At 35.0% G+C, this 15,909-nt stretch overlaps 1 protein-coding gene across 3 annotated transcripts in view; it reads right to left on the reverse strand.

Annotated features, from left to right (window-relative positions):
• Micu2 (mitochondrial calcium uptake 2) overlaps window positions 1–15,909 on the reverse strand; it is a 109,520-nt gene that overhangs the window by 9,677 nt on the left and 83,934 nt on the right. The gene's annotated exons all lie outside the window — the stretch shown is intronic.

The following is a 15,909-nucleotide window of genomic DNA, read 5'->3' on the forward strand; positions in this document are numbered from 1 at the left end:
CATTATTACATTATCATCTTTGTTCAAGCAGGAGAAAAATAGTAAAGACTAGAAATACAAGATGGACTTCATCAGGAAGCAAAATCTTAGATCAGGCCAAAATGGGGGCTTAGAACAGAAAAGTAAATATCATTTCAAAATGTGATGTCTAGACATTTTCTAATATCACTGAAAATTAAAGCAGGAGTCTTTGAGCTTCAGCTGAACCTTAGAAATACTTGCAAACACTTGTTTTTCCTAATTACCAAATCAATAGGTGAAAATTTGAGCTGGGATTGTGGCTCAGAGGAAGAGCACTTGCCCAGCATGCATGGAAGCACTGGGTTCAATCCTTAGCACCACATAAAAATAAAATAAAGATATTGTGTCTACGTATAACTAAAAAATAAATATTAAAAAATAGGTGAAAATTCCATTAAAGGTAATAAATGAAGTAGATTGTGTTATTTATTAAGAAACTGAAGAAGAAAGAAACAAAGGAAAATAAAACCACTAATAAATTTATCAGCAGCAAACAAACACCAAAAGGGGGTACAATTTTAAGTGCTCTTTGGAAACAAGAGCAGTCAGAGAAGGAAACACTAATATCAGGTATAGAATCTCCATCATGTCTCCTAATTCTACCTCTATAACCTACTTCTCATTAATAGAAGAGAACATGAGATTATTGCATTAAAACCTTCAATTCAGCGAAAAGTAGGTTAATGGGGTGAGAAGACAGTCCTCAGATAAGTTAGGGAAAACCTCCAGTAGACAACTCCTACCCAGCTGGGAGTGACTTGAGCAGCATTAGGAAGGGCTTCAAGGGCTTACAAGCTCCTAAATCACTCTGTTTAACTAAGGGAATAAAGTCCTCAGGGCCGAATATGCCTTGGAGGGGTAGAGCAGGTGTTGGATATTTAATGGGATTAGAGAGAACAGAATCTACCCTTTTTAAAATGCCATTATACATGTACTCTTTTTTTTTGCATTACAATTCTTAATACACATATATACAATTTTTTCTCTCTCTGTTTGTATATAAGGTATGTTGACACCAACTTCAAATCTTCTTACATATATTTTATATAATGATGAATCTACCCTTTCATTCAAGCTCTGCATTTGGCTGAGGAAACTCCTCTATCCCTACAGTCTACACATAACAGCTGATCAAAATGCAGTACCTGCAGGCTGGGGGAAAAAGATAAATTAGTTCCAGGTAATATGGGCAAGGTATCAAAGAGAATCTCATCCATGTTCTACCAGAGTATAAGCCTAAGGAAAAACATATGGCATGGCAACTTAGCAAAGGCACTAGAGCAGGAAACAGAAAAAGAACAAATTAGGCAAAAGGTGAAAAAAACTCGCTGTAGATAAGCACACAACCCAAGGAATAAATACATACTTCCCATGCATTTGTTCTCATACTTTTATTAAAAAGTCTTAGCTCTTTATTGAAATTCTAAGTAATGATACACAAAGATCCCTGGTATCATTTATTCAGTTTCTTCTAAGGGTGACATCTTATTTTTTTTTTTTTTGAGAGAGAGAGAGAGAGAGAGAGAGAGAGAGAGAGAGAGAGAGAGAGAGAGAGAGAGAGAGAGAGAGAGAATGAGAATATTTTAATATTTATTTTTTAGTTTTTTTCGGCGGACACAACCTCTTTGTTTTGTATGTGGTGCTGAGGATTGAACCCGGGCCGCATGCATGCCAGGCGAGCGCGCTACCACTTGAGCCACATCCCCAGCCCCTAAGGGTGACATCTTATAAAACTATAGTAAAATAGCACACCTTCATATAGTCAACAGAGAGACTTTCCTTCCTCACTTAATCTTTTATAGCTTATAGCAACTTCCCTCTAGCTCCACCCTCTAACCTCTAAAAACTTTTTTTTTTTTTTTTCTGTTGCTGATGATAGAACTTAGGACCTAGCACAGGTTGGGCAAATGCTCTACCACCGACCTGTAACTCCAGCCTCTCTAGCAGCTATTAATTCCCCATATTTATAATATAATCATTTCAAAAACATTAACAGGTTGGGATAGAACTACTACTTGCCTTGTCTAGCATGCATGAGGCCCTGGCTTTGACTCCCAGCAACAAGAACAAGAAGCTATAATACAGTACATAACGTGAAATGTTGGCCTTTTTTTTTTTTTTTTTTTTTTTTTTGGTGCTGGGGATTGAATGCATGGTCCTGTGCATGCAAGACGAGCACTCTACCAACTGAGCTAAATCCTCAACCCTCCCCCCCCCCCCCAGCACAATTCTCTGGAGATTATCTAGGTTTTTGCTGGTTTCTTTTAATTGCAGAGTAATATTTCATGGTATGGATTACCATACTTTTTAACCATTCACCTGTTGAAGAACATTTGAATTGTTTCTAATTTTAGACTATTACAAATAAAGCTGCTAAAACATTTGTGTACAGGTTTTGGGTGAACACAGGATTTCATTTTTGTGGAACAAATACTCAGGATTTTTCAGACTGGCAGTATCACTTTACTTTCCCACTAGCAAAAGATAAGTAACCTGCATCTTTGTATTTTTTTTCTCTGCATCTTTACAATCTTTGGTGTTGTCAGCATTTTAACATTTTAGTTATATGGATTAGGTATGTTGTGATAATCTCACTACAGTTTTAACTTGCACTTCCCTAATGATGGTGCTGAGCATCTTCTCATGTTTTGTTTCTGTTCCTGTGTATTCCTTGGAGAAATGTCTATTCAAGTCCTTTGGCTGCTTTTTAATTGGGTTGCTTTTCTGGTATTGAGTTGCAAGAGTTCTTTAAGTATTCTGATACTAGACCCTTATTAGATATATGATTTGCAAGGTTTTATAGGTTGTCTGTTTACACTTCATAGTGTCCTTTGGTGAACAAAACTTTTGATTTTGATGAAGTCCAATATCTTATTTTTTCTTCTGTTTCTTTTTTTTCATTCTTTTTTTTTATATTTATTTTTTAGTTTTCAGTGGACATAGCATCTTTGTTTGTATGTGGTGCTGAGGATCGAAGTCGGGCCGCGCGCATGCCAGGCGAGCTCGCCACCGCTTGAGCCACATCCCTAGCTCTTTTTTTCATTCTTAAGCCATTTGTTTGTCTCTCAAAAGATAATTGCAGTTTAATATTAACATATTCTTTTTTCCTACTATACCTAATATCTTAATCTTAATTATTTATTTTAATTAGGTATATATGATAACAGAATGTATTTAATTCATTGTACACAACTGCAGCAAAACTTCTACATTTCTATGGTTGTACACCATAAGGCAACACATCATATGTGCATGTACCTAGGGTAATGATGTCCATCTCTTTCCATCATCTTTCCTGCTCCCATACTCCCTCCCCACCTCTCCCTCCCCTTTGCCCCATCAAAGTTCCTCCATTTTTCCCATGTCCCCCGCCCCCATTATGGATCAGCATCCACTTCAGAGAGAACATTTCGTCTTTGTTGCTTAGGGATTGGCTTACTTCACTTAGCATAATATTCTCCAACTCCATCCATTTACCTGCAAATGCCATTATTCTCTTTTAGTGCTGAGTAATATTCCATTGTGTTTATATAACAGTTTCTTTATCCATTCATCTATTGAAGGGCACCTAGATTGCTTCCGTAGTTCAACTATTATGAATTGAGCTGCTATAAACATTGAGGTGGCTGCATTACTATAGTATGCTGATTTTAAGTCCTTTTGATATAGACCAAGGAGTGGGATAGCTGGGTCAAATGATGGCTCCATTCCAAGCTTTCTAAGGAATCTCCATATTGCTTTCCAGATTGATTGTACCAATTTGAAGTACCACCAGCACTGAATGAGTGTGCCTTTTCCCCCACATCCTCGCCAACATTTATTGTTGTTTGTATTCTTGATAACTGCCATTCTGACTGCCATTTCTGACTGAAATCTTAAGAGTAGTTTTGATTTGCATTTCTCTAATTATTAGAGATGTTAAACATTTTTTCATATTTGTTGATGGAATGTATATCATCTTCTGAGAAGTGCTATTTCTTGTTTTTAATGTCATATCTAAAAAGCCATTGTCAAATTCAATATCATTCCTATATATATATATTTTTTTTTTTTGGGGGGGGTGTGGGGATGTGGGGGTGAGGGTGGGGCTGGTAACTGAGAATTGAACTCAGGGGCACTTAACCACTGAGCCATATCCCCAGCCCTATTTTGTATTTTATTTACAGACAAGGTCTCACTGCGTTGCTTAGAGCCTCACTGCCTCAGATCCTCCTGCCTCAGCTTCCCAAGCTGCTGGGATCACAGGCATGCACCACTGTGCCCGGCTCCTGCCTATATTTTAAAGGAATTCCTTAGCTGTAGTCCTTATTTTAAGGTATTTAATCCATCTGAGTTTTCTTTTTTCTTTTTGGTGTGAGGAAGGAGTTCAACTTCAATTTTTTTTCCATATAGATATCCAGGTGTACTAGCTATTGCTGAAGATACTTTATTACTGTTTTAGAATTGTAAATAACATTGTATTTAAAATTTTGGTGTCTAGATATTCATTGCTAGTATACATAAATGTGCTTGATTCTTTATACAGATGGTTTATATCCTGTGAACTTCCTAAAATCAATGATTAGTTACTGTTCTATTTGGTGGGGGGGCATAGGGATAAATTCCTCAGGAGTTTCTAGAGAGACAATGTCATCTACAAGTACAGGTCTTTTATTGTGTTCCCTTATTGTAGTGATTACAACTTCCAGCACTATTATTGTGTAAGAGTCATGAAAATAAATACCCTTCCCTTAGGGGACAGGAAATAAGTTTATCATCATGTTAGTTTTTTTTTTAATTGGTGCTCTTGATCAAGTTGCCTATATAGAATTCCCATTTTTATATATATATATATGTGTGTGTGTGTGTGTGTGTACACACATAGTTTTCAAAAAATTTTTTATTTTATTTATTTATTTTTTATGTGTTGCTGAGAATTGAACCCAGTGCCTCACACATGCTAGGCAAGTGCTCTACCATTGAGCCACAATTCCAGTCCCTCCCATTTATATTTTAATGAGCCCTTTTAATATAAAAAAACCTAAACATGAATGACTGTTAAATTTTGTCAAATGCTTTTTCTACATAGACTGTTAAAATTGGGTGATTTTTGTTCTATAGCCTTTAAATATGCTAGGCTACATTGATTGCTTTTGGAATACTGAATCTTTCTGGAATAAGTCATACTTGATCATGATATATAATTTTTTTTTACTATCTTGATGAATTCAATTTGCTAATTCTTTTTAAGGATTTTGGTTTCCCCATTCACGAGGTATATTGGTTTGTTATCTTTCTTAGTTTAACTTTGTGGTTCAGGGGACTGAACCCAGGGCCTCATGCATGCCAGGCAAGTACTGTATCACTGAGTTACATCCCCAGTTCACTCTGCTCCCCACCTTTTAACTGACTCATTCTGGTGTGGGTATTAGGATAATCCTAAATTTACAGGAAGAATTTGGAAGTGTTCTTCCTTCTATTCCTCTTAATTCAATAATTCTTCTGGAGGCCTGGAGATTTCCTTTTAGGGAGTTTTAAAATTAAAAATTAAATTTCCTTAAAAGTTATTCATATTTGTATTTTATTAGGTGAGTTGTGGTGGTTTGTGCTTTTTGAGAAATTGGCCCATTATCAAAGGTGTCAAATTTATGTGTAAAGGGCTGGGGTTGTGGCTCAGTGGTAGAGCGCTCGCCTTGCACGTGCAAGGCGCTGGGTTCAATCCTCAGCACCATATAAAAATAAAAAAAATAAAATAAAGCTACTAAAAAATTTATATGTAAAACTATTATCCTTTTGATGTCTGCAAGGTTGGCAGTGATAGCTCCAGTTTCATTCCTGTTATTAGTGTTTGTTACTCGTTAGAGGTTTGCCAATTTTATTAATCTTTTTTTTTTTCCCCCCAATATGGGGACTGAAACCAGGGCTTCATGAATGCTAAGGCAAGTGCTTTACCACTGAGTTATATGTCCAGCTTCATTTTACAAATCTTTTTTTATTTTACTTTTTAGTTGTAGTTGGACACAATACCTTTATTTTATTTATTTTTTGTCATGCTGAGGATTGAACCCAGGGCCTCACATGTGCTAGACAAGTGCTCTATTGCTGAGCCACAACCCCAGCCCTTATTTTACTAATCTTCTCAATGATCCTGACATGTGTTTCAATGATCTTTTTTACTGCTTCGATTTTAAAAATTTCACTGATTTCTGATGTTATCATTATTATTTACTTAATTTTCAATATTAAATGTACATGTTTCATACTACAAATTTTCCTCTCAGGAATGCTTTGGTTGTATTCTACAAATTTTGATATGCTTGCTTGTTTCAATTTTCAGTCAGCTAAAGTATTTTTTAGTTTTTCTTAAGATTTCCTCTTGGGGCTGGGGTTGTGGCTCAGCGGTAGAACACTTGCCTAGCATGTGTGAGGCCCTGGGTTTGGTCCTCAGCACCATATAAAAATAAATAAATAAAATAAAGATATTGTGTCCAACCACAACTAAAAAGTAAATAAATATTTTAAAAAAAGATTTCCTCTTTATTAATAAATGAATTCAGCAAAGTAGCAGGATATAAAATCAACACCCAAAAATCAAAGGCATTTCTGTATATCAGTGACAAATCTGCTGAAAGTGAAACTAGGAAAACCACCCCATTACAATAGCCTAAAAAAAAAAATGCTTGGGAATAAATTTAATGAAAGAGGTAAAAAAACCCTCTATAATGAAAACCAATCAAAATCCCAATGGTATTCCTTATAGAAATAGAAAAAACAATCATGAAATTCATCTGGAAAAATAAGAGACTCAGAATAGCTAAAGCAATCCTTAGCAAGAAGAGTGAAGCTGGTGGCATTAGTATTCCAGACCTAAAATTATACTACAGGGCAACAGTAACAAAAACAGCATAGTATTGGCACCAAAACAGACCTACAGACCAATGGCACAGAATAGAGGACACACAGTCTAACCATATAACTTCAGTTATCTTATATTAGACAAAGGCACCAAAAATGTACTGGAGAAAAGATAGCCTCTTGAACAATTGGTGCTGGGAAAACTGGAAATCCACATGTAACAAAAAGAAATTAAATTCTATCTCTCACCATACACAAAACTCAACTCAAAGTGGATCAAGGACCTAGGAAATAAACCAGAGACTTGCGCCTAATGGAAGAAAAAATAGGCCCAAATCTCCATCAGGCTGGATTAGGCCCCAACTTTCTTAAAAAACTCCTGTAGTTCAAGAATTAAAACCAAGAATCAATAAATGGGATGAATTCAAACTAAAAAGCTTTTTCTCAGCAAAAGAATCAATGAGGTGAATAGAGAGCCTATAGAATGGGAGCAAATCTTTACCATAAGCATATCAGAGCATTAATCTCTAAGATATATAAAGCACTCAAAAACCTAACACCAAAACCACAAATAACTCAATCAATAAATGGGCCGAGGAACTGAACAGAACTTTTCAGAAGAGTATATACAATTAATCAACAAACATATTAAAAATGCTCAATATCTCTAGCAATCAGAAAAATGCAAATCAAAACTACTCACTAAATCAAAACTCTCTCTCACTCCAGTTAGAATGGCAGCTATCAAGAATACAAACAACATAAGTGTTGGCAAGGATGTGGGGAAAAACTCACACTCATACATTGCTGGTGGGACTGCAAATTGATGCAGCCAATATGGAAAGCAGTATGGAGATTCCTTGGAAAACTTGGAACCGAACCGCCATTTGACCTGGTTATCCCACTCTTCGGCTTATACCCAAAGGACTTAAAAAACAGTATACTACAGGGACACAGCCATACAAACACTTATAGCAGTACAATTCACAATAGCTAAATTATGGAACCAACCCAGATGCCTTTCAGTAGATGAATGGAGAGAGAAACTTTGCCATATATACACAATGGAACATGACTCAGTATTAAGAGAGAATAAAATCATAGCATTTGCAGTAAATGGTGGAGAATATAATGCTAAGTGAAGCAAGACAATCCCAAAACACCAAAGGCCAAATGTTTTCTTTGATATGAGGATGCTGATTCATAATGGCAATGGCAGGGGAGCGTGGGAGGAATAGAGGAACTTTATATAGGGAAAAGGGGAGGGAGGGGAAAGGAAGGGGTTAAGGAATAGGAATGATGGTAGAATTGAATAGACATCATTATCCTAAGTACAAGTATAAGACATGAATGGTGTGAAAATACTTTTTGTATATTCAGTGTCTCGAAAAACTGTGCTCTTTAGGTGTAATATGAAATGAATTGTATTCTGCCATCATGTATAACAAATTAGAATAAAAAAATTTCTTCTTTGACCCATGGATTATTTATTTAGACGTGTGTTTAGTTTCTAAGTCTAAGCATTACTCTCGTCTGTTATTGATTTTTTAGTTTGATTTCATTGTGGTGAGAGAACACATTTTGTAAGGTTTTAATTCTAGTAAATTTGTTGAGGTTTGTTTTGTGGCCCAAGACATTCTTACTGTCTCTGTTCATATGTACCATAAACACTTGCAAAGAATGATTATGGTTACTAAAAGAATGGTTATTCTGGGAGGAGTATTCTACAAAAGTCAATTAGATCTGGTTGGTTGATGGTATTGTTCAGTTCTTTGTCTTGGGTGATTTTCTGTTGTTCTACTTACTGACTTGAAAAAGAGTTGTTATAATCTCTGGGGTTGTGGCTCAGTGGTAGAGTGCTTGCCTTGCATGTGTGAGGTGCTTTTGATTCTCAGAACTGCAAGGAAAGGAGAAAGAAGAAAGAAAGAAAAGAAAGAAAAGAAAAGAAAAGAAAAGAAAAGAAAAGAAAAGAAAAGAAAAGAAAAGAAAGAAAGAAAGAAAGAAAGAAAGAAAGAAAGAAAGAAAGAAAGAAAGGAAGGTCCATGGACAATTAAAAAGATACTAAAAAAAAATCTCCAATTGTAATTGTAAATTTGTTTATGTCTACTTTTAGTTCTATCAGTTTTGGCATTTCATATTTTTTAAGGCTCTGTTGTTTGGTTATATACACATTTAGGAGTAGCTATCTTGTCTTGATGTATCGATGCTTTTATTGTTATGTCACTTTCTGTCTCTGGCAGTTTGTTTTGCTCTGAAGTCTACTCTGTTATTAGCCACTCTTATTTTTCTTTGATAGATGTTTATATATTTTTTCATCTTTTACTTTCAAAGTACAGGTGCCTATATCTTTATATTTGAAGTAATTTATTGTAGCATATAGTTGGGTCATGTCTTTTAGTCCACTCTGCTAATTTCTATATTTTAATTGGTACATTTAGAATACTTATATTTAATGTTTTTACTGACATATTAGGGTTTAAGTCTGCCATTTTATTTTTTATGTTTAGTTTGCTTTCTTTTTCCTGCCTTCCTTTGGGTTACTTAAATATTTTTTAGAATTTGAATTTTATTTATAGTGTTTTTGAGAACAAGTTTTTGGATAGACTTTTTTGTGGTTACTCTAGCTATTGTATTATTGTATCCTTTACCTTCTCTTTTATTCTCCCACAGGATATCTGTGGTCTAATATGCTCTATCAACTACTTATTTTCCTGTGTTTATTGATCAGTGACATATAATTGCAAATCAAAATGTAGTCTACTGGTGTGACAAATGTTAGCAGTTTGAGCAAAGTAAGAAAAGTTATACTTTAAGTTCCTTTACTTTCCTTGCCTTAAATATTTCCCCTACAGTCATTTACATCAAATTAGTCAATGTTATAATTTTTGCTTCAATCTCAAGAGAAGTCTTTTGTATTTACTCCTATTTTTGCTTAGTGTATTCTTCCTTTCTGATGCTCCAAGGTTTTTTCTTTTATTGTCATCTTTCCGTTTAGAGAATTTTATTTAGCCCTTCATTTATCGTAGATCTATTGCTGACAAATTCTCTCAGTTTTTATTCATCTAAGAATGCCTTAATTTCAGCTTTATTCATTTTTGCAGTACTGGGTATAGAACCCAGGACCTCACATATCCTAGGCAAATGCTCTACTACTAAGCTACATTCCCAGGCTGCTGCTTTATTCTGGAAGGATATATTTTGGGTGTGTGTGGGGTGGTGGTGGGGGGATTGAACCCAGGTGCACTTAACCTCTAAGTCACATATCCAGCTCTTTAAAAAAAATTATTAGTTATTGATGGACCTTTATCTATATGTGGTGCTGAGAATCAAACCCAGTGCTTTACACATGTTAGGCAAGCACTCTCTATCACTGAGCCACAATCCCAGCCCTCTCCAGCCTTTTTTATTTATTTCTTTTATTTTGGATAGGGTCTTGCTAAGTTGCTTAGGGCCTCCCTCACTAAGTTACTGAGGCTGCCTTGATGTGCCATCCTCTTGCCTTAGCCTCTTGAGTTGCTGGGATTACAGGCATGTGCCACCATATCTGGGCTTGAAGAGTGTTTTTTTTTGTTTTTTTTTTTTTAAGAGAGAGAGAGAGAGAGAGAGAGAGAGAGAGAGAGAGAGAGAAGAGAGAGAAGAGAAGAGAAGAGAAGAGAAGAGAGAGAGAAGAGAAGAGAGAGAGAATATTTTTTTTAATATTTATTTTTTTTAGTTATTGGTGGACACAACATCTTTGTTTGTATGTGGTGCTGAGGATTGAACCCCGGCTGCACGCATGCCAGGTGAGCGCGCTACCACTTGAGCCACATCCCCAGCCCCTTGAAGAGTATTTTCACTAGAATTTGGATTCTGTTTTGACATTTTTTTCCTCTTTAGCACTTGGAAAATATTGTGATACTTCTTTGTGGTCTCCATGGTTTCTGATGAGAAAAATAAACATGAATAATCAAAGAAAAACCAAGTTGAATTAACAGTGATTTTTTAAAATGTGTTTTCCTACCAGATCGGCAATGATAAGAAAGATTATTCTAAATGAGCCTTTTTATTCTCCCACAGGATATCTGTGGTCTAATATGCTCTATCAACCACTTATTTTCCTGTGTTTATTGATCAGTAACATAACTGCAAATCAAAATGTATGATCTGTTGGAGAATACATTTAGCCCAAAGCAAAGTTAACATCAAAATAGTCTTTGAAGCTCTGTAGGAACAAATATGATTTCTGTCAAGTATTTTGAAATAATATACAGCTCTCAAACTGGAAACCTCCATATTCAGAACTTTTCCTCCTAAGAAAAAAAGGAGGAAGCAGAGTAAATGTGTGTTTTAGACAACATGACAGGGAAGCATTTGAGCACATAATGCAGAAGTAGTCTTTTTTTAGAATCAGAGTTTAAAAGATGTTAGTTCTGTAGAGAGTTATCATTTGGGTTAGATTTAGGACTAATGAATATCTTTTTGTTTGATGTTTTGACATATGAATTAGCCAAGGATGCCTGCCATAATGTAATGAACTCATTTTCTACTAATAGATATTTAGACTATTTCCATTTTTTAAAAAATATAAACACTGCTGTGAGAAATACTGTTCTTTATCTTTATGTACTTGAATTTTAAGTCCACAGAAATGAAACTTCTGGGTCAAATGGTATTTGCATTTTTTATTAGATATCTTTTTTATTAGATATTTTATTAGATATCTTTGCAATTTACTTTCCTGTCAAGAGTGCCCATTGGGGCTGGAGTTGTGGCTCAGTGGAAGGGCGCTTGCCTCATATGGGTGAGGCACTGGATTCGATTCTCAGCACCACATATAAATAAATAAAGATCCAACAACTAAAAAAAATTTTTTAAAAAAGTGTTCACTGACATTTACCTTAGAGAATATAGATTAGTAATCTTTCTTATCATTGCCAATCTGGTAGGAAAACACATTTAAAAAAATCACTATTAATTCAACTTGGTTTTTCTTTGATTATTCATATTTATTTTTCCACTGAGATATTAGTCATTAAAAAAATAATAATAGTCACATCTACCAGAATTTTCCTCTCTGTTTTTAGAACATTACCTGCCTCAAAAACAAAAAACCTCCTACCTCAACAATCTAAAACATTAGTTTCTTATAGTCCTTTTATAGTATCATTCTTGACATTTAAATTTCTGATTCATCTGGAATTTATTCTGAAATAAAAAGTGACATAAGCTCAGTATTGTTTGGTCAGTTAGTCCATTAGTCACCGACGAGGATGTAGTGAAGGCCCAGTATGTACCAGGCATTTTAATAGTCCTTGAGGATTCATGGTTTTCTATGACTGTGAGACAGGTGGGCAAGTTATTAAAAACAGTAAACATACAGGAGCTGGAGGTATAGCTCAGTGGAAGAGCACAAGTTTAGCATGCCTGAGGCCCTGGGTTCAATCTCCAGCGCCTGGAGCAGGCACACACCCCTTCTCCCTCCTACCCCCACACAAAGTAATCACAGCATGAAAGTACTAGGAAGATGTATAGGGAGTTATGGGAGTATGAGATAGGACTTCCTTAGGAGCTCAGGCAACGTATCCCTAAGAAAATGCCATTTAAACTATGATTTGAAACCTTAGCAAAGTTTAGTAAGAAAGAAGTGGGAATAAACATTCCAAACAGGGAGCATGTGTAAAGGCCTGAATGTGCAGAAAGCATGGTGCTCTACGGCAAAGATGTAGGAAGCAAAAGTAAGTATAAAACAAACTCTTTTATCTACTTTTTATCTAAGAGATTGTAATGTATTAACTCATTTAATCTCCCAAATTTCCCAATGGAGTAGACTGGTAGACAGGTATGCCCAGGGTCACATAGCTACTAAATGTTGAAAGCAGCATTAGAACCTAGGTAGTTAGACCACATACTCTGTTGCAGAGGAAAGTGGTACAGCAACAGGCTGGAGGAAGGTCAGAGACAGATGACATAGGCTTATAAGGATTTTTCACAGGGCTGGGGATGTGGCTCAAGCGGTAATGTGCTCCCCTGGCATGCGCGGGGCGCTGGGTTTGATCCTCAGCACCACATAAAAATAAAATAAAGATGTTGTGTCCACCAAAAACTGAAAAATAAATATTAAAAAATTCTCTCTCTCTCTTTAAAAAAAAAGGATTTTTCACACTGTTGAAAAATTTTTATTATGTTACTGCTGATGGCTAAAATGTATATATTTATGAGTACCATGTGATGTTTTGATCCATGTATGAAATACGTAGTGTTTGATTGAAGAATTAAGTAGTAGTTACATTATATTTGTGCTTAAGTCATTCCTGGCTACAGCCTGAAAATGCAAAGACAGTGAATACAGGGAGATCAGTTAGGAGGCCACTGTAATATTCAAAGTGAGAAAATGATAGTGGCTTTCTCAAATAACAGTAGTGGAAACAGAAGAAAAAAACATGGATTTGGAAATATTTAAGAGGCAGAAGAGATTGGACATAGTGACTTAGCTGTATAGGAGGAACAAGGAGATGTCAAGAATAACTTCTAGGTTTTTGGATTATCAACAAGTAATTTCACAGTATTTTCCCACCAATTTAAAGTGCTACCTATATTACATATACTAATAATTGTACGTATTTGCATTTATATTTTTAACTTTTATTTCTCACGATACCACTTTATTTGGATAAGTACCTCTAATGAGAGGTACTTGTATTTTTCAGAAAGTTTGTGACTGTTCTCTCATGTTTATTCTTTATGACTTTAGAATCATTTTGCTAAGTTTGAGCATATCACCTTGTCCACATCCACTTTCTCCTTCTCCAGTGTTTGTCAAAAATAATGATCAGGATGCCTGCCATTAACACTATTATTTAACATATTTTCCTGTTAATTTTGTATAATATATAAGATTAATATTAGAGATAAAATGACTTTATACAACCAAGAAAATCAACAGAAAAAAAATCAAAATCATGAGAAAATTCAGTAAGGTCCACCAGAACACAAACATTAAAAATCAAATAGACTTCCTATTTAGTAGTAATAATTTTTCCCTTGAGGGAAAAAAGAGTCTACATAACAGTAACAATACAAAGTTCCCTAGGTTTACCCTTACAAAATGAATTTTGATGAAGGAAAAAATTAAATGTAAAGAAATGAAACCAGAACTAAGAAAGAATATAGGTTAGTATTTATAGTGAATTTTGACAGGGATACACTTTTAAGAAATGAAAATAATTGGATTAAAAAAAAACCACAGAGGGCTGGGGATATAGCTCAGTTGGCAGAGTGCTTGCCTAAAATGAACAAGGCCCTGGGTTCAATTCCCAGCACTGCCAAAAACAAAAACAAAAAAACAGGACTACAGTTAAAAAAAAAAAAAAAAAAAAACAAAACCCATAGCCAAAACATGATACTCAAAACTAATCTGAAAAATATCTGAATACTTTTGACAGATCTTAGTTTAATATCTTTAAATATAAAATACTTGTAAAAGTATATGTGAAACAAAAATCTAAGGCAAATTTCCCCCAAAAAGACAGAAAAAGAAAACTTGCAAAATAAGAAGTACAAAAGATCTATAGTTATTTGAAAAAAAAAAAAAAAAAAGATTATGTGAGATACCTTCTCCTACCAAACTGGCACAGATTAAAAACAAAACAAAATAAAGAGATCGATCCTAGAGAGATTGTCAAGAGATGGCACTGTCAATTGTTAAAAAACCTTTCCAGAAAGGAATCTGGCAATAGGTATCAAAAACCTTAAAAAATATTCATGCCTTTTATCCAAGAATTTCACTTTTAGAACTCTATCCTAAATTTATGTGTTTAATAGATATTTATTAGTATTTATTTATTTAGGTACCAGGAATTGAATCACTTAACAACTGAGCTACATTCTTGGCTCTTTTTATACTTTGAGAAAGGGTCTTGCTAAGTTACTTAGGGCCTCCCTAAATTGCAGAGGATGGCTTTGAACTTGTGATCCTCCTGCCTCCTGAGTAGCTGGGATTATAGATGTGTGCTATTGTGCTCAGCTTTATTTTTTTTGAGATGGGGTCTTGCATGTTGCCCAGGATTATCTTGAACTCATGGGCTCAAACAATCCTCTTGCCTCAGCTTCCTGAGTAGCACCATGACTTCTAATAGCAATACTGTAAATATTTTTTTTTTTTAAATTTGGTGCTGTGGACTGAATCCAGGGCCTTGTACATGCTAAGCACATATTCTACCACTGTGCTATACCTTCATTCCAGAAACAATCTTAATATTCTGTAACATAGAGTATGGGAATGTAGCTCAGTAGTAGAGGACTTGCCTAGCATGTATAAGACCCTGGATTCAATCCCCAGCACAGCAAAAAAACAAAAACATTAATTGAGCATATGATATATGATTTGTGTTTTACCAGGCTTCATGGACACAACCCGTGTAAATAAAGAATTAATCTTACATAAGAACACGTCTAGACTTTGTCCAGGGCCACTGGTGGTTCCTAAGGCAAGGGTGTCTGGGGTCTTGAACCACATCAGATAGTCTAACAAGGAGATTTAGGGTAGGGATTTTGGGTAAAGGGGTTCAGCCTTATTTCTGGAAGGGCTGGATACTAAGGTTCAAGTATGTTGGCAGCCAACTAGGTTTATAAGGTTGACTCCAGTAACATCTCTGGATATCAAGGCTTGAGTGGGCTTCCTTAGTTGTCACGAGTCCATACATATCATTAAACAAACTATTATATTAAATGACAATGTGCTATGATTGGGGACATTCAGGGTATTATGAAAACATATAGGTTATATACATCTAGGAAAAGGATATAGCATTTAAAAACTTAGATGTGAGACAAAGAAGTCCAGTATAGGATTATTCAAAGGGAATAAAATGTAAACAAAAACTACACTGCAAATAATTTTACAAATTTTGAAACAGACATTCTCTAAAAGATGATATACTCTGGAAATTTAAGAAAATTTCATGAAAAGCATAACATGTAATTATGATTAATAGAAATATTATTAATTAACAATTTGCTTACATGCATTTCATTGGGAATGAAAATTGGTTCATATTCTATAGAAGTTATTAGTTA

This window comes from Urocitellus parryii, chromosome 2 (genome assembly GCF_045843805.1).
Source record: "Urocitellus parryii isolate mUroPar1 chromosome 2, mUroPar1.hap1, whole genome shotgun sequence".
Classification (NCBI taxonomy): domain Eukaryota; kingdom Metazoa; phylum Chordata; class Mammalia; order Rodentia; family Sciuridae; genus Urocitellus; species Urocitellus parryii.